This window comes from Chiloscyllium plagiosum, unplaced genomic scaffold (assembly GCF_037043375.1).
Source record: "Chiloscyllium plagiosum isolate Xiang-an unplaced genomic scaffold, Cpla_swu_hap1 HiC_scaffold_45, whole genome shotgun sequence".
NCBI classification, from domain to species: Eukaryota; Metazoa; Chordata; class Chondrichthyes; order Orectolobiformes; family Hemiscylliidae; genus Chiloscyllium; species Chiloscyllium plagiosum.
This window is the reverse complement of record NW_028270183.1, coordinates 13,551,374-13,574,381: the sequence shown is the minus strand read 5'-3', so window position 1 is coordinate 13,574,381 and position 23,008 is coordinate 13,551,374. Positions and strand designations below refer to the sequence as shown.

At 47.3% G+C, this 23,008-nt stretch overlaps 1 protein-coding gene across 1 annotated transcript in view; it reads left to right on the top strand.

Moving 5' to 3' along the window:
- The window catches only part of LOC148136393 (uncharacterized), a 100,982-nt gene that overhangs the window by 28,666 nt on the left and 49,308 nt on the right, over nucleotides 1-23,008 (top strand). The window lies entirely within an intron of this gene.

Sequence of the window (23,008 nt, the reverse complement as noted above, 5' to 3'; positions counted from 1 at the left end):
GATGGCCCTCTGTTGGGAAGGGAGGGGCGCGGAGGAACATTTTGATTCTGAAATGAAAAGCAGAGCTTCTGCATAAGAGTTGGGGCTGAGGAAATTGAGAGGTGATGGCCTAGTAGTATTATCGCTGGACTGTTAATCCAGAGACAAAAAATGTGGTGCTGGAAAAGCACAGCCGGTCAGGCAGCATCTGAGGAGCATTTTGGATATAAGAGCTTCATCGGAAATGGAGGGTGGGGCCCAAGGGGGCTGTGAGATAAATGGGAGGGCGGTGGGGCTGGGGGGAGGTTGCTGGGAATGCAATAGGTAGATGGAGGTGGGGGTAAAGGTGATAGGTCAGAGAAGAGGGTGGAGCAGATAGATCGACAAGTAGGGAAGATCAAGAGGGCGGTGCCGAGTTGGAGGGCTGGATCTGGGATGAGGTGGGGGGGAGGGAAGATGAGCAAACTTGTGAAATCGACATTAATCCCGTGTAGTTGGAGGGTCCCAAGGTGGTAGATGAGGCGTTCTTCCTCCAGGCGTCAGGTGGCTAGAATCTGGCGGTGGAGGAGGCTCAGGACCTGCATGTCCTTGGCGGAGTGGGAGGGGGAGTTGAAGTGTTCGGTCGTGGGGCGGTGGAGTTGCTTAGTGCGTGTGTCCAGAGAAACTGGTAATGTTCGGGGGGGGGACCTGGGTTCAAATTCTGCCATGCCAGGTGGTGGAATTTGAATTCAGTAGAAGAAAAATCTGGAATTAAGAGTCTGACAATGACCATGAATCAGTTGTTGGAAAAAACCCACCTGGTTCACTAATGTCCTTCAGGGAAGGAAACTGCCATCCTTACCTGGTCTGGCCTACGTGTGAACTCCAGGCCTGTAGCAACATGGTTGACTCTTAACTGCCCTCTGGGCAATTAGGGATAGGGCAATACGTGCTGCCCTCATCCCCTGAATGAATTTTAAAGAAACATGGGGCATTGGAGGGCCTAATGCTGCTGCATAAGTAACTTTGAGCTTTCTTTTGTGCTATCAGCTGAAGGTGGACCTCTGAGAAGGTGGGAAGGCATCTGGAACAGGTCCTAATGGCTCAGTGCCCTTTGTAAAGAAAGTTAGGCCTTGGATCTGTTACCTCAGGCACACTGGCACATCCACGGCTGTGTTTAATTGCCTGAAACCAACCACATTAGCACGCAGCCAGACGAGTCTGTCTCAGTTTTGCAGTCTGTTTGTTGAAATCTTTCGGTTTGCTTGCCGGGCCCTGGGCCAGTATCTCCCACTCTGCTCTGCGTTACTTGGCTCAGTCAACATATTCCACTGCCTCTCCTCTTCATTGCTGTCTTACGGCTTAGGATTAACGCTCTGCCCCATGTAGTTGGCCATTCATTCACACCACTCCCTTCCCCCTCCCGACCCTGGGTTAGCAAGTTGTGGGTCACACCCACACCAGGGTGAGTATTCAAAAAGAAGGGGTACCCAATGAACACAGTCCGCCGATTTCTCAGCAACAAACCCAAACAAGCAGACAAAACACGTCCAGAAACCTTAGCCACTCTCCCCTACATCAAAGACACCTCAGAACTGACTGCCAGACTACTCAGACCCCTTGGCATCATGGTAGCCCACAAACCCACCAACACACTAAAACAGCAGCTAATGAACTTGAAAGACCCGATACAGACAGCAAGCAAAACTAATGTCATTTACAAAATACCTTGCAAGGACTGTAACAAACACTACATTGGACAAACAGGCAGAAAACTAGCCACCAGGATACATGAACATCAACTAGCCACAAAAAGACATGACTCGCTCTCACTAGTATCCTTACATATGGATGAGGAAGGACACCACTTCGACTGGGACAACACATCCATCCTAGGACAAGCCAATCAAAGACACGCACAAGAATTCCTAAAAGTATGGCATTCCAACCGGAACTCTATCAACAAACACATCGAGTTAGACCCCATCTACCACCCCCTGAGAAATGGAACAGGAAGTGACTTCGCCACAGGAAATAATATCACCACAGGAACTGGCATCACCAACCCAAACATATAAATAGAAAGCAGGAATTTTCAGCAGTGCTTCACCCAGAGACCCACTGAAGATGTTACTTAGTAGGGTGATGAAACATCTGGAAATGAACCTTCCAGCTCAGTGAGCAAACCTACATCCAGAACCAGGTTGAGTGTCCAAGATTGGACATTGCAGTGTCGCACTCCAGGAGGTGCTCTTTCGAGTCTCTTCTTCCTTCTCAAGGCCTGGGTGGAAGACCCCCTGAGTAGGGGGTCCTCAGAATTATCCCTCAGCTGATACCAAGATGCAGATTACCCCACCGATCACTGTTTACCTGAGGGCACAAGATAGGTATCCACGCCCCTTCTCGAGTTTGGGGCCCGAACGGCACTATGCGAATGCAAGTTCTCTCGCACCAGCTGAGAGATTTTCTCTCTCCAAGTTCTCTCGGCGTGTCTCATTCCTGGCCCCCCCCCCCACGGGAGCTCAGGGTTCCTGAGCCACCGCACCCTCGAGATTTTCCGACGAATGAAACAGTGAAGGGGGGTGGGAGAGCGCAAAAGCAGCTGCGTCAACACACTGGTTTCATTTCATCGCTGGCTTGCTTGTTTGAACAACAAAAGGGCTTTGGCGGGGCGGGGGGCAACAAAACGATCCTTACATGCACTCCAGGAAGAAATATGTGCTACACCACAACCTAAATGCATTTCTAACAGTGTCTTTGCTCAAGCCTTTCAGTGATTTGTTCTTGACATACAATGGAGTAAATGAGAAATGGCCCATTGACTGCTTCTCTTTGAGGCTGCTGTCACGTTTTTCCAGATGTTGTACATCTGAAAGCACCAACTACTTCACCGACACCAACGATAGTGCTTTCCTGAAAACGTTTCACATTACTGTCGGAGAACAGGTCAAACTGAAGTCGGCGTTCCCCTGGGCCCGATTATCAAATCGAACCCCCAGTCATTGAGATTGCCTTCGCACCCCCAACATCCTTCCCACCAGGAATGGCCACTTTAGTTGGAGGCTGTTTGACTGTCGCACCAAGGCCCTCACCCTTTCTGCATTGCGTGTTTATCAGTGTGTTGCTGTGTTGCACATCATTGAGATGTACAGCACGGAAACAGACTCTTCAGCCTAACTCGTCCATGCTGACCAGATATCCTAAATTAATCTAGTTTCATCTGCCAGCATTTGCCCCTTATTCCTATTCACATACCCATCCAGATGTCTCTTAAATGTTGCAATTGTATCAACCTCCACCACTTCCTCTGGCAGCTCATTCCATACACGTACCACCCTCTGCATGAAAATGTTGCCCCTTAGGTCTCTTTTGTATCGTTCCCCTCTCACCCTAAACCTATGCCCTCTAGTTCTGGACTTCCTGACCCCAGGGAAAAGACTTTGTCTATTTATCCATACCAACTTCCCATTCCTCCCCAGGCCTCCAGGAGCAGATACTGTTCCACCAGCTCATTTTTTGACTTGATTTATTATTGTCACATGTGCTGAGGTACAGTGAAAAGTATTGTCTGGCATGCACCATTAACCATGCAAAGTGCTTTAGGGTAATTAAACAGAGCGAGGAATACAATGCTACGGCTTCAGAGAAGGTACACAAAGATCGAGATCAGTGTTAGACATAAAACCTTACAAGTCGAAGACATTCAAATGTCTAATAACAGTGGGGAAGAAGCTGTTCTTGAATCTGTTGGTGGTGTGTTTAAGCTTTTGTATCCTCTGGAAGAGAGTATAACTGAGGTGGTTTGATGATACTGGCTGTCTTCCCAAGGCAGCAGGAAGTGTAGGTGGAGTCAATGGATGAAAGGTCAGTTTGCGCGATGGACTGGGCTGTGTTCACAACTCTCCATAGTTTCTTACAGTCTGGGGCAGAGCAGTTGCATACCATGCTGTGCTGCACCTGGACAGAATGTTTTCTATGGTGCATCTATAAAAAAATTGGGCGAGAGTCTTTATGGACATGATGAATTTCCTTAGTTGAGTGAGGAAAGGAAGGATTCTGGGTAATTCAAGATGGAGGACGGAAAAAATTTCTGGCTGTAACAGCTGCTCCATTTTTGAGGTATTTTAGGTGTTGGAGGTGATCTCCCACCCCCAACACCCGCTTCAGAGTTAAGCTATCGCTTCAGGACTGCCCAGTCGAGTATCATCTGGGATCCCAGATGAAAGGGTGGGGGGGAAGGGGGTGTAGTGAGGTGGGGTTGCAGGTACTGGAGAGCATCTGGCACTGGAAAACTGCGCCTCAGGCTGGCAAGAAATTAAAACGAGAAGCAAACAGTGGAAGGGCCACCAATTAGAGTTTCTCACACAGCGTTATAACGAGAGCTGGCATGTGTGCTTAGAAGTGTTTCCATTAACAAAATTGTAGAGTCCCAATTTGAGCTCACTGTACCATTAACAATCTTCAGAGCATCATTTTTGCAGATGTACTTTAATAGGAACCACATGTGCTGTAGCTACAAAGGATGTTTAGATCTCTGAAGGTTAACTCTGTGTATGGCAGTTTTTCCAAACAGGGTTTTTTTTTTCTTTCTTGACATAAATTTATTGAGGCCTGAGGATAGAGTTGCCAAGAATAACATGTGCAGCTATTTCCAACGTATGTGTGATGGGGGTTGATCATATAGGGTGTCTCGACATGCCACGTTTCTCATTCTTATCCGGCTCGGCCTGACCGAGATTTGTCCTGGTCCACCTGTTATTCATTGCAGTATCTTCAGCTGCTCCAAGACAAAGCGTTGACCCTAACCCCCCCCCACCCCCCCCCCCCGCCCAAATCAGGCAGCTTCTCTCCAATGACAAATGAAACAGCCAGCGTGCGTGCACCAAGACATGTGCCAGCCACACGTACTGGCTTTCAGAGTGATCACAGCGAGGGCTCCACGCACTTACTCCTGCAAACTGCGCAAAGGAAAGAAATTGCGATGCTTTAGACATACACTCATAGAGATGTACAGCACAGAAACAGGTCCTTTGGTCCAACCTGTCCATGCTGACCAGATATCCTAACCCAATCTAGTCCCACCTGCCAGCATCCAGCCCATATCCCTCCAAACACTTCCTATTCATATACCCATCCAGATGCCTTTTAAATGTTGCAATTGTACCAGCCTCCACCACTTCCTCTTGCAGCTCACTCTATACAAGTACCATCCTCTGCATGAAAATGTTGCCCCTTCGGTCTCTTTTATATCTTTCCCCTCTCACCCTAAACCTATGCCCTCTAGTTCTGGACTTCCCCACCCCAGGGAAAAGACTTTGTCTATTTATCGTATCCATGCCCTCTCCCCATTCCTCCCCACGCCTCCAGGAGCAGATACCGTTCCACCAGCTCATTTTTTGACTTGATTTATTATTGTCACATGTGCTGAGGTACAGTGAAAAGTTTTGTCTGGCGTGCACCATTAACCATACAAAGTGCTTTAGGGTAAGCGAACGGAGCGAGGAATACAATGTTCCGGCTCGGGAGAAGGTGCACAAAGACTGAGATCAGCATTAGATTGCAAATCTTACAAGTCTAAGACATTCAGAAGTCTAATAACAGTGGGGAAGAAGCTGTTCTTGAATCTGTTGGTATGTGTGTATCTTCTAGAAGAGGGTATAACCAGGGTAGGAGGAGTCTTTGAATGATATTGGCTGTCTTCCCAAGGCATCTACTAAGGAAGTACAGATGGAGTTAATGGATGGAAGGTTGGTTTGTGTGATGGACTGGGCTGTGTTCACACCTCTCTGTAGTTTCTTACAGTCTGGGGCAGAGCAGTTGCCATACCATGCTGTGATGCACCTGGACAGAATGTTTTCTATAGTGCATCTATAAAAAATTGGGGAAGGATCTTTATGGGCATACCGAATTTCCTTAGCCTACTGAGGAAGTAGAGACATTGTTGTACTTTCTTGACCGTAGTGTCAATGTGGATGGACCAGGACAGATTGTTGGTGATCCTCACTCCTCAAACCTTAACGCTCAGAGGGGAACTTGCAGGGAGTGGTGTTCCCATATATCTGCTGCCTTTTTCCTTCTAAATGGAAATGAGCTTGGAAGGTGCTGCCTGAGGGTCTTGGGCAGATCTCGGCAGCGCATCCTGTAGCTTGCTGAAAGTTGAATCTGGAGTTAGAAACCAGCCGAAGAAATAGATCTTATGGGGCAGTGGGAAGTGTCTCCACTTCTGAGCCAAGAAGCCAGGTTCAAGTGCATTTGCTCTGGAGGTGTGTTGCAACATCTCTGAACGCGTGGATTAGAAAATTTAAAAAAGAAGAAACTAGCCTAATGGTCACTGTGTAAAACAAAATTAACTGATTTCCTTATGCCCTCTAATGCTGTCCTACGTGGGGCAGCATGGTGGCTCAATAGTTAGCACTGCTGCCTCGCAGTGCCAGGGATCCCGGGTTCGATTCCAACCTCAGGCAACTGGCTGCGTGGAGTTTGCACATTCTCCCCGTGTCTGTGTGGGTTTCCTCTGGGTGCTCCAGTTCCCTCCCACAATCCAAAATGTGCAGGTCAGGTTAATTGGCTATGCTAAATTGCCCATAGTGTTAGATGCATTAGTCAGGGGTAAATGTAGGGTAGGGTCGGGGAATGGGTCTGGGTGGGTTACTCTTGAGAGAGTCGGTGTGGACTTGTTGGGCTGAAGGGCCTGTTTCCATACTGTAGGGAATCTAATCTCACATGTGACTGCAGCCCCTACAACAATGTAGTTGATTCTTAAATTTCTAACTCATAAAGGGGCAGTGGGAGGCCAGGAATGGTGGCCTTTCCATGACCACATTTTGTTTATAAAAGTTTCTTTACTCATTTCCAGACGGACTGGTAACACATCACAGCCGCTGTCTCTAAGGGGAAGAGAAACATGAACAGGCAGTTTAGGGCATGGTGATTACGGAGACGAAGATGGATAACCACTAACAAGTGTTGATGATGGATGGTTTCTGAGATAAGTAGGTGATCGTCATTAAGATAGGTGATCGTCATTAAGATAGGTGATTACTTAAAAAGGACAAAGTCATTGAGGCAACATTGAGATGGATAGATACTTAGATGAATAGGTGGGGTCAATAGGCAGGCAAGGAAGTGATAGACAGACAGAGAAAGACAAGCAGAAAATCAGATGAGTAACAATGGTAGCTTTCTCCAACTTGTTAGACCTGTTACCGAGCGACATTGTTCAAAGACCTTGACGCAATGTGCCCACCTTTATGTGGATTTCCTCTTCCTGATCCTGGACACCAGCTTGTTTTACACACTGAGCTGTCAAACGCACCCCCAAGCATTTTGATGGATGGATCCTTTAATTAACAAAAGCAAATTGTTCGGAGTCTAATCCCTGCTTTGTGCAGCCCAGAGTAACAACAGGAGTGACACAACAGCTTCCAGTAAGCAGTAAGCACTTTAGGGAACATCTCAGGGACACCCGCACCAATCAACCCCACCGTTCCGTGGCCCAACATTTCAACTCCCCCTCCCACTCTGCTGAGGACATGCAGGTCCTGGGCCTCCTCCACCGCCGCTCCCTCACCACCAGACGTCTGGAGGAAGAACGCCTCATCTTCCGCCTCGGAACACTTCAACCCCAGGGCATCAATGTGGAGTTCACCAGTTTCCTCATTTCCCCTCCCCCCACCTCACCCGAGTTCCAACCTTCCAGCTCAGCACCATCCTCATGACCTGTCCTACCTGCCAATCTCCCTTCCCACCTATATGCTCCACCCTCCTCTCCGACCTATCACCTTTACCCCCACCTACATCCACCTATTGTACTCTTTGTTACCTTCTCCCTAGCCCCACCATCCTCCCATTTATCTCTCCACCCCGAAGGCTCCCAGTCTCATTCCTGATGAAGGGCTTTTGCCCGAAACGTCGATTTTCCTGCTCCTCGGATGCTGCCTGACCTGCTGTGCGTTTCCAGCACCACTCTAATCTTGACTCTGATCTCCAGCATCTGCAGTCCTCACTTTTGCCTTCCAGTAAGCAGGAATAATATTGTCCTAATTGGCCAACATTGGCTTAGCTTGGGCAGAACTTGTACAGAATATCCCTGTTTTAAATGGTATTGACAAGCAGTCACACTGTGCACAAGGGTATAGGAAAAGGCTGGATCACTGTATTGGGGGGGGAGTAATCTGATAATTCTTCCTCAACTGAACTGAGTTGAAGACAGTTATTCAATTTGTCAGCCTTAGCTGTATTACCCCCAATAACTCTTTCCTCATGTTACTCTCTGTTCAATTGAGTTTGATCACAAATCCCCAGACTGGCTGATCTTTATCAGGCAATGATTTTATACTGAAATTTGCACTGTGCTGGGGATGTTGGTCTTGTACAATATTCAAGCAATTGCAACAATTTGTGAACGCATCAGAAGGTACGTCCAGCGCTGGAAGTGGACTGCAGGGCAAAATGAGATGTCGTCAGTGCCAGGAGGTAATCAATTGAGCAGCCCAGGAACAGGAGGACGCCATTCAGCCCTTCTGACACGCCGCAACGTTTCGTGCGGACACGACTGATCTGATTGGAAAGTCAATTTATCAACCCTAGTTCTACCTCCCCCAGTAGCTCTGATCCAACAAAAAAAACATTCTACCCAGAGAAATCGAAAGAACTGCTGGAAATCAGAAATTGCGGGAAAAGCTTAGCAGGGTCTGGCAGTACGTGTGGGAGAGAAGCCGGAGTTAACAGTTCGTATCCCGTGACCCTTGAATTGCTGTTAGCAGAACATAGGGTGGTAGGAGGGGGTAAGGAGCAAACAAATGGTGGAGAGAATCCCATACAGAGAGAAGAACAGTTGGACAGATAAAGGAGTAGATTATGGTCAGCCTGGAAGAATGAATAGCTATTAATGGGGATAACTCTACCCTTTTACCCATCTCTGTCTCAAAATTAGCCAGCACTTAATACTGTTCAGAAAATAAGTTCCTTGTGGTAGATAACTCAAATGACGTTGTTGTAATACAGGAGTACAAAATGCATTCTGTTATGAATTAGTGTTTAATTAGTTAGGAACAGGTGTGGTTTGATTAGTAAAATTGATGTTAATTTGAGGCTAGGAATCAATATTTTCTCCTGTTCGATTTTTACTGGAATTGATGTGCAGTTCTTTAATGTCACATGAAAAAAAGGATGTGCAGGCACGCTGTTCAATCAGTGAATGCCCTTCTTTGTAGTGAGTATCAAAATACACAATACAATGGGGTTTGGCTTGAAATGTTGGCTTGGTTCAGCATTGCACTTGTTTGTCCATGTGTGGTGAGCCTAAAGTCAGGAAAAGGTTGACATTCCTTTAAAAACAGGCTGATCCACAATTGCAGACCTTAAGGAGTGCTGCATGGTCAGACGTCTATCAGATCTGACGTAAAACTAAGGCTCCATCTGCTCCCTCAGGTGGACTGACCTATCCTCCATAGAGGACCAATGAGAGCCGATGGGATCCTGGTCAATATTTATCCTTGAATCCACATTGCGGAAAGAGATTGTCTGGCCATTGCTGTCATATTTCAGAAAGACGGGCTGTGAAGGATAGAACTGAACCCAAACTTCACTTGTGTTTGTAAATATTTATTTACACAGTGTGCAGCTTCAGTGTTCATTACAATCATGTCACAGATTCTCCACAGTTTAGAAGTAGGCCATTCAGCCCATCGAGTCCACACTGAACCTCTAAATAGCAATCCGCCCTGGCCCACCCCATCTCTGTAACCCTGCATTTTCCTAAGTTAACCTACTTTGCCTGCACATCCCTGAACACTACGGATGATTTAGCACAGTCAATCCGCCCTAACCTACACATCCCTGGACACTATGGGCAATTTAGCATGGCCAATCCACCCTAACCTACACATCCCTGAACACTATGGGTAATTTAGCATGGCCAATCCACCCTAATCTACACATCCCAACTCTATGGGATAATTTAGCATAGCCAATCCACCCTAACTACACATCCCTGAACACTATGGGTAATTTAGCATGGCCAATCCACCCTAACCTGCACATCCCTGGACACTATGGATAGCTTAACATGGCCAATCCACCCTAACCTGCACATCCCTGGACACTATGGATAGCTTAACATGGCCAATCCACCCTGACCTGCACATCCCTGGACACTATGGATAGCTTAACATGGCCAATCCACCCTGACCTGCACATCTTTGGACACTGGGAGAACGTGCAAACTCCACACAGACAGTCAGTTGCCCGAGCAGCAGTGCTAACCACTGAGCCACTGTGCTGCCCTCCAGCCACCTGTGCACCACACGCCCCTTTCACATATATAGCAGGACTGAACCTTATATTAGCACCGAAATGAAACGCAATTAGCAAGTTGGCGTGTTAAGCTTATGCCGTCAGCAAATCGGCTGCCGGCCCCTGCCGCGTTGCAACCGCTCTTAACTCCTCAAGGGGCGCTGAGACGATCTGAGCGGGTGCCCTGAGGCGGCAAAGGGTGCTACATAAATGCAAGTCGATTCCTTCATGAAATGCTCGCGGAAGAGGATCCACAGCGTCCCTTTCTCAGAGCGAGCAGACTCTTTGCAAAAACATGTTCCCAATCGCATCCTAAAGTATTCACCTGACAGGCAGGAGCTTGATCCTTCAAGACCATGAAGAGGTTTGGACTGTCCCCAATCAAAAGACATAAGGGCATTGTTTTTTTTTTGGAAAAAGGAAAACATTTGGATATAACATGTTTGTGTCTGATTGCACACACGATATTCCTCAAACCCTTTCATTTACTTTAATGCTGGCTCATCTGTTATTGCGTTTTCCCATAGTTACTGAGTGCTGCTTCCAAACTTTTGGAATCAAAGTCTTTATTTTAAGTGTTGAAACCTCTATTATAGAGACATCGCTACTTTAAGTGCATCTATTTAAACGTCTGAGGCTGCTTCCTGTTCAGTGTCTGTGGAGTCTAAAATTGCAAAAAGACAGTGGGTGCTTTAAGTCCACACTGATGCACTCAAACGTGAAGTGCTCATGGGGGGTCTCAGCCATTAATTGGGGGGTGGGGGGGGCGATGTAGTTAATTGGGAATCATTGGGACTTGGAAAAAGGAAGGGCAATTGGAAAGGGGTGTTTCCGCTTCAGGCCACTGAGTTATCCTGGAGGCGCTTTGGAGGTGTCCAAGTGGGGCAAAAGATTTTGAGGGAAACATTGGCTTTGAACGTACAACCCAGGAGAAGTTGCCCAAAGCAGTTTCCCACTCCCCATCCCTGGGATGTCCCAGTCAGGGGAGATTGGGAACTGGGATGGAGAGTAAAACCTCCCCCCCACCCCACCCCACCCCGCATTCCGAGTGTGTAAGACTCATCCCTGGACATTATGGGTAATTTAGCATGGCCAATCCACCCTAACCTGCACATCCCTGGACACTATGGGTAATTTAGCATGGCCAATCCACCCTAACCTGCACATCCCTGGACACTATGGGTAATTTAGCATGGCCAATCCACCCTAACCTGCACATCCCTGGGCACTATGGGTAATTTAGCATGGCCAATCCACCCTAACCTGCACATCCCTGGACATTATGGGTAATTTAGCATGGCCAATCCACCCTAACCTGCATATCCCTTAAACACCATGGGGCAATTTAACATGGCCAATCCACCCTAACCTACACATCCCTGGACACTATGGGTAATTTAGCATGGCCAATCCACCCTAACCTGCACATCCCTGGACATTATGGGTAATTTAGCATGGCCAATCCACCCTAACCTGCATATCCCTTAAACACCATGGGGCAATTTAACATGGCCAATCCACCCTAACAAGCACACCTTTGGAGTAAGTGACCTTTGCAGGTTTGAGTGGCCACTAGACAAGAAAGGTGACCCCCCCCCACCACCCCCCTCCAGCAAGAGCTCCCAATGGGATGAAAGTTGGTGGGACAATGAAGAATGGGGTGGAATCTCTTCTGTCCACCCCATGCGGACAGGCCAGAACCACCCCCCCTCCCATCCCACCCTGAGTTCCCCTCAGCGCAACCCCGCAAATGACGCGGGTGTGGGTGAAGTGAGAAAGGCCCATGGTTGACATTGAGGTACATGTCAGACCCCCTGGTCATAGCAGGCAGTGGATGGCTGAGCAGTTGAGATAAACAAGGCGTTCGCTGTCACATTGGCTCATGTTGGATGTGATTTCTGTTTTTCAGAGAAAGCTTCCTTTATTTCCCTGGCTAGTTTTCAGAACTTGTAGCTGGTCGCTCTGATTGAATGGGAAATATGACGGGCACATCAACATGTTTATTTATTATACCCTTCCTGGCTGAACACCTAACTTGTTGGGTGAATTTTACCTTGGCATTTTCATCAGTGAAGTTTGAATTCAACTGAGTGAGGCATATTGTGACACCTGTGGGTCTCAAACTTCTCACTCAGAAGAATGGACACTACCATGGTGCCACAGACCCATATGCAGAGTTTAGACCCTAATTGTCCTCTGCTGGCATGGCTGTAGATTCACTACAGCCTGGGGACAGGCCATTCAGCTCATCAAGTCTATTGTGGCCCTCTGTAGAGCATCTCACCTTGTCCCTGTGACACCATATTCCCGGATCCTGCCTGAAACGTCGATTTTCCTGCTCTTCAAATGCTGCCTGACCTGCTGTGCTTTTCCAGCACCACTCTAATCTTGACTCTGATCTCCAGCATCTGCAGTGCTCCCTTTCGCCATGGCTGACCCACCCTAGCCAGCATGTCACAGGGCAATTTAGCATGGCCAATCCATCCTAACCTGCACATCGTTGGACTGTTGGAGGAAGCTGGAGCACCCGGAGGTAATTCACACAGAGACCATGCAGACTCCACACAGACAGTTGCCCGAGGGTGGAATCGAACCCGGATCTCTGGCGCTGTGAGGCAGCAGCACTAACCACTGAGCCAACGCGCACCCACGTGGATGCCTGCAAATAGAATTTGGGTGTTTCTTAAAAGCACCGTACAGAACTCACTTGTCATGGAGTCATGACATCACAGAGAGAGGCCATTCAACCCATCGAGTCCTTGCCAGCCTTCTGTAGCCAGTTCCAATCCCTGTAGCCGCACTTATCTCCTACAAGTTTCCATCCAGTTTCCTTTCAAAAGAATTTATCATCATGGTCATTAGATGTCAGCTCCACGTTACTTCCCAGCACAGAGGAAAAGAATTCTCTCTTGCATCCAACCCTCCACATCCCCCAAGAATCTCTTGCCCAAGATCTTACATCTGTGTCCCTTAGTCCTTGCACAGGAGCAACTATTCTTGGTCTGTCATGCGTTCCAAGGGGGAGCAGCATTAACATTGAGATTTTCAGATTTAGATTTGACTTATTGTTGTTACATGCACTGAAGTACAGTGAAAAGTTTTGTTTTGCGAGCAGTCCGGGCAGATCATAGCAAAATGGGACATAGGGTGCTTAGACACAGTGAGTGATAAAAACAAAACTGCAGATGCTGGAATGCAAAGTAGACAGGCAGGAGGCTGGGAGAACTCAGGGAGCCAAGCAGCATCAGGAGGTGGGGAAGTCAACGTTTCGGGTATAACCCTTCTTTAGGACTGAGGGGGTGGGTGAAGGGGGAGCTGCAGGTAAAGATGTGGTCAAAGAGCTGTAGGCAGGAAGAGGTCACAGCATTGTGTGTGGTCAAAGAGCTACAAGCATGAGGAGGTCATGGCGTTTTGTGTGGTCAAAAAGCTGGAGGGCTGGTGTGGTCAACATACAAGGTTGCGAATGGACTGGAGTTGCACAAAAGCAAGATCAACATTAGATTTGAAATTAGAGTAGTCTATTCAGCATTCTAATAACAACAGGGAAGAAGCTGTTCTTGAACATGTGTCATTGGAACAAACTCTGACCCTGCCCACCTAATAGAACGGGCTTGGTCTAAAGACAGGGATGGTTGCATCACAATGGAGGATAAAGAGATGGAAGGGTGAAGAGTTTTGAACGGGGGATGAGCAAAGTCTCGAGTGCGTGAGAGAATTGTAGAACAGAGGGGCAATATGGAGCCAGGCCTCATAGGGCGCAAACTGCAGAGAAATCTACAAGGGGACTGCTGCTGGAGAGGAAATTGGGAAAGACAAAGATAGCAGCCAAGAACACCAAAATTTCAACCGAGGAAAGAAAATTCAGGACCAGAAACATGAAATGAAGGCCGCTCTATAGGGAGGATAGTTGGCATGGTGATTGTGTGCAGTGGGATATAACATTAAATCATCACCTAGCAATCTACTTGCCAAAGCAGAAGAGTAAAGAAAAAAATATTTTCTTAACATCAGCGAGGATTCAGCCAGCGCTTGGGCCAGTTTATACATTTACGTCCGTCCCTTTCTCTGACTTCACTCAGAAACTGAGTAGGATTTTCCAGCAGAAAGCTTAGCTTTCTTTTCGGAGGTGGGTTTCTTTCAGGGGAATTGAGGGGGGGGGAAAAAAGGAAACAACGTATCCATTGATGACTTTAGCCATGATACACTCTGCGGTTTACAGAGCAGTGCGGTTAAATATCTGGGCGGATTGTTTGTACCGCTGCCTGAATCGGGGATGGGGAATCAGATGGGGATCCCTAGCAGATGACTGCTTGAGCTGTGACAGTGGAGGTCATGAGATGAGGAGGGGGCTTTTGCAATTTTATTAATTATCTCTCTTTTAAAAAGCAAAAGGAAGGGTCAATTTGAAGTCAAAGACAGGCACCCACATCGTCCACCTTATTACATTATGTTCCACCTTATTACATTATGTTGGGCTGTCTATGTGCCACAAACATGGTTTTCAGTTTTATTTATGTTTGGGAGATGTGGGCTTCAGACAACCTTTTCAATTCCAGAGATTATTGAATTGAAATTGCCACCGTCTGTCCGCGCCCCCAGACTGAAAGCAAAAAGGCTGGAGATCTGAAGCAAACCAGATCAGAGAATGCTGGAGAAAATCAGCAGGTCTGCGGAGAGAGAGGAAAAAAAATCAGACCAAGTGTTTTGGATCTGAAACGTTAACTGTTTCCTCTCTCTAGACATGCTGAGTTTCTCTAGAGTGTGGTGCTGGAAAAGCACAGCAGGTCAGGCAGCATCCGAGGAGCAGGAAAATCGGCGTTTCGGGCAAAAGCCCTTCATCAGTTGCCTGTTCTGGTATGTCTCTCACTTTAATTACCAATTCCTCTATCTCCATAGGATATCGGTGAGGCCTCTTCTGGAATACTGTGTCCAGTTCCAGTCACCCAGTTATAGGAAGAAAACTATTAAGCTGGAGAGGGTTCAGAAAAGATTTATCAGGACAATGCCAGGTGTAGAAGGTTTGAGTTATAAAGAAACGCTGGAACATTTTTTCACTGGAGCATAGGAGGTTGAGAGGTGACCTGATAGAAGTTTATAACATAATAAGAAGTATAGATAGAGTTGATAGCAGTTGGCTTTTCCCAAGGGTGGGGAAATCAAGACAAGGAGGTACATTTTTAAGGTGAGAGGGGAGAAACTTTAAAAAAAAAGACATGAGAGACAAAGTTTTTACACAGAGGATGGTTCGTATATGGAGAGAACTTCCTAAGGAAGTGATGGATGCAGATACAGTTACAACGTTTAAAAGACATTTAGATGGATACATGAATAGGAAAGGTTTGGAGGGATATGGGCCCGGAGCAGGCGGGTGGGACTAGTTTAGTTTGGGATTACATTCGGCATGGATCTCTCTCTCTCTCTCTCTCTCTCTCTCCCCCTGGGCAAAAACTCTCCAAAGGTAGGAGAAAGCTGGGGGAAAGGCAATTATGATGTGATTAGGCAAGATTTAGGATGCATAGGATGAGGAAAAAATCCGCAGGGAATGAACATAATTGAAATGTGGACCTTGCTCAAGGAACAGCTACTGTGTGTGCTTGATAAGTATGTACCTGTCAGATAGGGAGGAGATGAAAGAAGACAGAGGGTGATGGTTGATGGGAAATGTTCATCCTGGAGTTCAGTAACTAGTGGTGTACCACAAGGATCTGTTTTGACCTTGGTGAGGGCATAGAAGGATAGGCTAGTAAATTTGCGGATGACACTAAGGTCAGTGGAGCTGTGGATATTGCTGAAGGATGTTGTAGGTTACAGCGGGACATAGATAAGCTACAGTGCTGGGTTGAGAGGTGGCAAATGGAGTTTAATGCAGAAAAGTGTGAGGTAGGTGTGACTTTGGAAGGAGCAACAGTAAGGAGTACTGGGCTAATGGTAGGATTCTTGGTAGTGTAGATGAGCAGAGAGATCTTGGTGTCCACGTACATAGATCTCTGACAATTGCCACCCAGGTTGATATGGTTGTTAAGAAGGCATGCAGTGTGTTGGCTTTTATTAGTAGAGGGATTGAGTTTCGGAGCCATGAGGCCATGCTGCAGCTGTACAAAACTCTAGTGCGGCCGCACTTGGAGTATTACGTGCAGTTCTGATCACCGCATTATAGGAAGAATGTGGAAATTTTGGAAAGGGTTCCGAGGAAATTTACTAGGACGTTACCTGATATGGAGGGAAGGTCTTATGAGAAAAGGCTGAGTGACTTGAGGCTGTTTTTATTAGAGAGAAGGTTGAGAGGCGACTTAATTGAGACATAAGGTAATCAGAGGGTTAGACAGGGCAGATCATGAGAGCCTTTTTCCTGGGATGGTGATGGCTCGCATGAAGGGACATAGCTTTAAACTGAGGAGTGATAGAGGACAGATGTCAGAGGTAGGTTCTTTACTCAGAGAGTAGTAGGGGTGTGGAACACACTGCCTGCAACAGTAGCAGACTCGCCAACCTTAGGGGCATTTAAATGGTCATTGGATAGGTATATGGATGAAAATGGAATAGGGTAGGTTAGATGGGCTTCAGATTGGTTCCACAGACTGGTGCAACATTGAGGGCCGAAGGGCCTGTACTGCACTGTAATGTAATGTTCTAATGTGCTATATTGTTCCTCGTGGGGAAGAGTGTTCCTTAGGGCTGATGGTTTGACTCCAGCTGCCGGTATCTGCTTCCACCCCACGCACAGTGCTGCCAAGCCTGGCCACAGTGACCCTTCCTCGACCCTTTGCGAGAAGATCAAGCACTGTATAAATCCTTCAGCTCCTCCACTCTGTCCTCCCACAGCCTGTTCAAAAGAGGACACGGCTCACATCTCCTCTCACACTCAGCGGACTTTGATCTGGGGGTCTCTCAGTCGGAAAGTGCCCACTGATTAGAACTTGCTACCTCATTGACAACAAACATGAAAGGGCCTCCCCCATTTTAACATATGTTTTTCTCTCCAGGGTGGTCCAGTGAAGCAATTTAGCTGTGCTCCCTGTTTCAAAACAGCTCCATGGGCATCACTTTATCAGCCAGGTTTTTGTTGGAAATAGGCAATACTGAGACATGCGCTGGTATCTATGGGGCATGTAGGGATGGGCAACAAATGGTAGCCTTCCCAGCAACACCATGAAGGCATTGTATAACATCGAGCTTGTGTTTATATCAGAGCCATTCAGCCCTGCTCGCCCCTGCTCACCCATTCAGTTAGATCACAGCCAACTAGTACCTCGACTCCATCAACCTACCTTGGTTGCACTCGCCTCACGACGGAGGTTTGGTTTATCACTTGGCAAGGCCAGACGACCTTGGCCATAGAGGGGGAAGCGGGGGGAATACCGCAGCTGTAAATAAGCTCCTGAATGGGTTCCCCTGGTGACAGGAACGTTGGGGGTGGGGGTGGGGGGGTGGGGGGGTGGGGGGGAGGGGTTGTCGCAATGTCACGACATCACCTCTGAAAGCAGCAGGTGAGGATGAATGAAGAAGAATGTGGGGGAAACACACTGCAGGAGACAATGTTCTTAACAGGGAAATCAGAGTTTGTCGCCCCCAGCAGATGGCAGAGCGCAATTTGCGGCGTCGTCATTGTTCAGATATTGGGAGTCAGAACAGTTGGCAGCGACGGTACATTCTTTTCGTCTGCTAGCCTCACTCCCTCAGCAGCTGACCCATAAACTCCAACAAACCACCTGACATTTGAGGAATGGCGGGTGGGTATGGGGGAAAACGGATTTGGGGGTGTGGGTTGGGGAGGGGAAGGAAAAGAGGCCTGAAATGAATCGTCAAGAGGCGGAATATTAAATAAAGTTGCCCACCTTACAACTGAAGTCCTCTGAGGAAAGTATTCCCAACATTTTTGTGGCACTGGGAGAAGTTGGACTTTACAAAATGGGTGGCCATTTTGTAATGGTCTGTCAGGATTGCAGGGCTGAATTAAATGGGGGGACACTATCCAATCTGTGGGTTCACACCAAAGCTAGAAAAGCACACAAAGAAAACTTTCTACAAATAACAGTTAATTCAAGGCCTTTGGATCTCTCTTCCTCAGAAGGAGTGAGAACACCTTTTCAAGCCTGAGATAAGTAGATTTGTGAAGTGGGGGTGGTGGTGAAAGATTTTCAGGGTTAGGCCGCAATGTGGAATCATTGATAATAGGAGCAGGAGGAGGCCATTCCGCCCTTCGAGCCTGCTCCACCTCACAATAGGATCATGGTTTATCATCCAACTCAGTCCCATGTTCCTGCTTTCTCCCCCGATACCCTTTGACCCCTTTATCCCTGAAGCACTATCTCCCTCTCGAAAACATTCAATGTTTTGGCCTCAGCTGCTTTCTGTGGCAGAGAATTCTGCTGGCACCCCCACTCTCTGGGTGATCTCATTTCTCCTCATCTCCGTCCAAAATGGCCGACCCCCTGTCCTCAGGCCACAGGCCTCTAGTCATGAGTAGGTCAGACTAGGTGAGGTTGGCAGGTTTTCTTCCCTAAATGGCATTATTGATCCAGTTTGGGGTTTGAAGCAGCAGTCAACAGTGGTTCCCATCAAGGTAACCTTTTACTGCAATATTTTAATTTTTTGCATTCACAGGGTGAGGGTGACGCTGGCTAGGCCAGCACGTATTGCCCATCCTCAACTGCTCAGGGGGAATTTAAGAGTCAGTTACATTGCTGAGGGTCTGGAGCCACATGTAGGCCAGACCAGGTAAGGATGGTGTTTTCCCTCCCTAAAGGACCAGATGGGTTTTTCCAACAATCGACAATGGATTTATGACCATTATTGGTTTCTTAATTCCAAAATCTTTTCAATTCAATTTCAGTTCAAATTCCACCATCTGCTATGATGAGATTTGAACCCGAGAACATTACCTGGGTCTCTGGACTAACAGTGCAGACCAATGAAATCATTGAAAATATCCCCACCTGCTACGGTTGGATTCAAGCCCCTCAGCCTGGAGTATGGCGTGAATAGGCTTGTGACGCTGCCACCATAACACTGCCTCTCCCACATAACCCAGGGCATTAGCATCTCTAACATCATGGGGCATTGTCCCATTATCATGACGTCGCCAGACTTTGTAGCTGAAAAGGCAGAGGGATGGGGGTTCAAGACTGGATCCAGACAGTAGAGCACTCTCTGGTAACTGTTTGGGTAGGATGATTAACTGAGGTCCAATCTGCAGGCACTCGTTCCAATTGCAAACAAGAGGATGCCAATAATTATTGCCGAACCCACCTCCCCCACCAGAGAGAGATTTATCTGGTCGTGACGATGAGGGAGCAGAAGTTAGCCCCACTACTAAATGGGTTCATGGCTGATCTGATAATCAGAGACAGTGAGGAGTGCAGATGCTGGAGATCAGAGTCAAGATTAGAGTGGTGCTGGGAAAGCACAGCAGGTCAGACAGCATCCGAGGAGCAGGAGAATCGACGTTTCTGGTGTAAGCCCTTCATCGATAGTGTGATCTGATAGTCCTCAACAGTAGTATCTTGCCTTTCCCCCCCGTAACTCTTGATCCTATGACTGATTAAAAATGTGTCTGGTTTGCTTGAGTGAGCTTACTTTGTGCAAATTGGCTGTCCCATTTCTAACGTAAAACCAACACTTCAAAAGTAATCCAGAACTAGAGGGCAGAGGTTTAGGGTGAGAGGGGAAAAATTTAAAAGGGACGTGAGGGGCAACTTTTTTCATGCAGAGGGTGGTGCGAGTATGTAATGAGCTGCCAGAGGAAGTGGTGGAGTATGGCACAATTACAGCATTTAAAAGGCATCCAGATGGGTATCTGAAGCAGAAGGGTTTAGAGGGATATGGGCCAAATACTGGCTAATAGGACAAGATTAGATTACTTAGTATGAAAACAGGCTCTTTGGCTCAACCAGTCCACACTGACCCTCCAAAGAGTAACCCACCCAGACTCATTTCCTTCTGACCAATGCACCTAATAATAGAGGCAATTTAGCATCACCAATCCACCTAACCTGCACATCTTTGGATTGTGGGAGGAAACCCACGCAGACACGGAGAATATGCAAACTCCACACAGTCACCTGAGGCTGGAATCGAACCGGGGTCCCTGGTACTATGAGAGTGCAGTGCTAGCTACTGAGCCACCATGCTGCCTAATTTAGGGTATCTGTCAGTATGGATGAGTTGGACTGAAGGGTCTGTTTCAGTGCTGTACATCCCTCTGTGGGTACTACAACACTTTGGAATATTCTGAGGCAGTGAATGCAACTATAACCTTGCAAAAGTTATTTTTTCAGGAATATTAAGCCATTCAGAAAGTTAATGACAATTACTCGCACACTTGAAATTCTTCATTTCGGATAAAATTGACCCACTCAAGGTCATAGATAATTAAAATTGAGATGAATTTATAATTCCTGTTCTGCAAGTTCAATTCATTGACACAACCCTTGCCTGGGCAATCTTTCCCCAGAGCCGCAATTTTCCAGCCCTGGTAACATGCTTGTCAATCTCCCCTGTCATCTCTCCAAAGCAGTGATGTCCTTCCTGTAATGTGGTTACAGAACTGTGGTTTCACAGGCATCTCAGATAATTCTGGCATTATTTAATGCCTGGTACATGAATACGGGACTCAGGCCGAGTTGGGTAGACTTTTGATAGTGGAAGGATTTTAGGTGGGGGGGGAATCAGGCAAGAGTGTGGAGGTTGAGATGACAACCAAATCATCTTACGGCAAGGCAGGTTTCAAAAGTGGCCTAACAATGTTGCTAAGTCCTGGTTCAGCCAGGAGGGCACCACACAGGAGAGTAAGATAGGGGAAGAGACATAGTCACACTGATCTGTATCGTAATGGTTGTCAAGGAGAAAAAAAAACGCAAAAATAAATTGGGCTGATGATATCTCCATAAAGGGGTGGCATGTTGGCTCAGTGTTTAGCACTGCTGCTTCACAGCACCAGGTTCGATTCCAGCCTCGGGCAACTATCTGTGTGGAGTTTGCACGTTCTCCCAGTGTCTGCGTGGGTTTCCTCCGGGTGCTCTGGTTTCCTCCCACAGTCCAAAGATGTACAGGTCAGGTGAATTGACCGTGCTGAATTGCCCATAGTGTTAGGTGCATTAGTCAGGGATAAATGTAAGGTAGGGGAATGGGTCTGGGTGGGTTAGTCTTCGGAGGAGTGAGGTAGGCTTGTTGGGCCAAAGGGCCTGTTTCCATACTGTACAGTATCTAATCTAAAGTACACCTCAAGAAGCACAATTCATAGCAAGAATAACTTGTTGCTTGTCTTTTTTTTGCAAAGAGCTGCACGGGGTTTCTCTGTGGGGTACAAAGGGTTAATGCAGGGGAGTGAGTAGACCAATACAATCATCAAAGCACATGGTCTCTTTTGCTGCTAGACCATTCCCAGCACGCAGCCACTCAATCCCACACATGACTTAGCAAAAGGAACGAAATGGAAATGAGAAATTTCCTTTCTTTTTAACCAAATTAGTAAAACTCGAGAGCATTGCTTGTGTTTTTTTGGCAAGTTGCGTAATTTATCATTCCAGGCATAGTGACCGATGCTTAGCCTAATAAGCAGTGGTATTTCGGAGTGGATCTCCATTCTGACTGAGTGGTCCGTACAAGGCAACTAGAGCCCTGCTTAAGGCTCTGGCTTTGCCTGCTCTAGCTCCCCTGCCCTCTAACCCTGCGCTGGGCATGCCTTGGGCGGGGCAATCAGTGCCCATTCATCATACTCTGCAGTGTCCACATTCTTGAAAGACTCTCCTCCCACCCCACATCCAAACCCCCCCTACACCAACCTATAATCCCACTTATCCACTGTGATGGTGGAAGCATGGAGCAGTTGTGTTTTAGGCTCAGAGACTTGCATTTAAGTAGCGCCTTTTCCCCGCCGAGCCTTGGACAGGGTTGGGAATGGGGGTGTGGGCGCAGGAGGAGAGAGAAGTGCTTCTGGAAGCGCCGTTGTGACAGAACGAACGCAGCTGCCCAGCTGGGCACAGCAAGATCCCACAAAGCATGAACGCCACGGCGAGCTGATAACGTCTCTCCACGTACAATGCTGGGCAAGGGATGGGACGTGACCAGGGTACCAAGGCGATTGTTCCTCGCAGTGGGGATTGTTTCCCTGGCTGGGAAGCTATGAGGTGAGGCATCCCCTGCACAGTTTTCATCTTATTGATGGGAACAGGACAGGGCACAATGCAGTTCTATAACTGACCAGTGACTCACTCTGACCAGTGATGTCAAATTGCTTCAGTGTTCCTCTGATTCACCACCAAGTGCATCTGAGACTATGTGCGTATGTTCCCTCTAAACCTCTAACAACAAAAATAGAAAGCAAGTCATTTCCTGTTTTATTATTTTCTGACTTTGACTCGTCCCCTTCCCAAAGGCAGGAGGCAGGAATTTGTAAGTAATTGCCACTCTCTGCAGAAATCTATCTTGGTGTTTGACTCCAGACTGTGGCCATTTAGACCCACAGCAGAGTCCTCAATTGGACAGTGTGGATTTGACCAACTGCCCCTCATAAGTCAGGTGTAGGCCTTTGAACTGTGGTCTTAGAATAAAAACAAATATTGCTGGAGAAACCTCAGCAGGCCTGGCAGCATCGGTGGGGAGAGAAACAGAGTTAACGTCCGTTAAAGTCTTCGATCAGGTCCAAAGAAGAATCACACTGGACTCAAAACATTAGCCCTTTTTTTGGTCTTGTTGGAGAAATTATTGGAGAAACTCAGCAGGTCTGGCCGCATATGTGGGAGAGAGCAAAAAA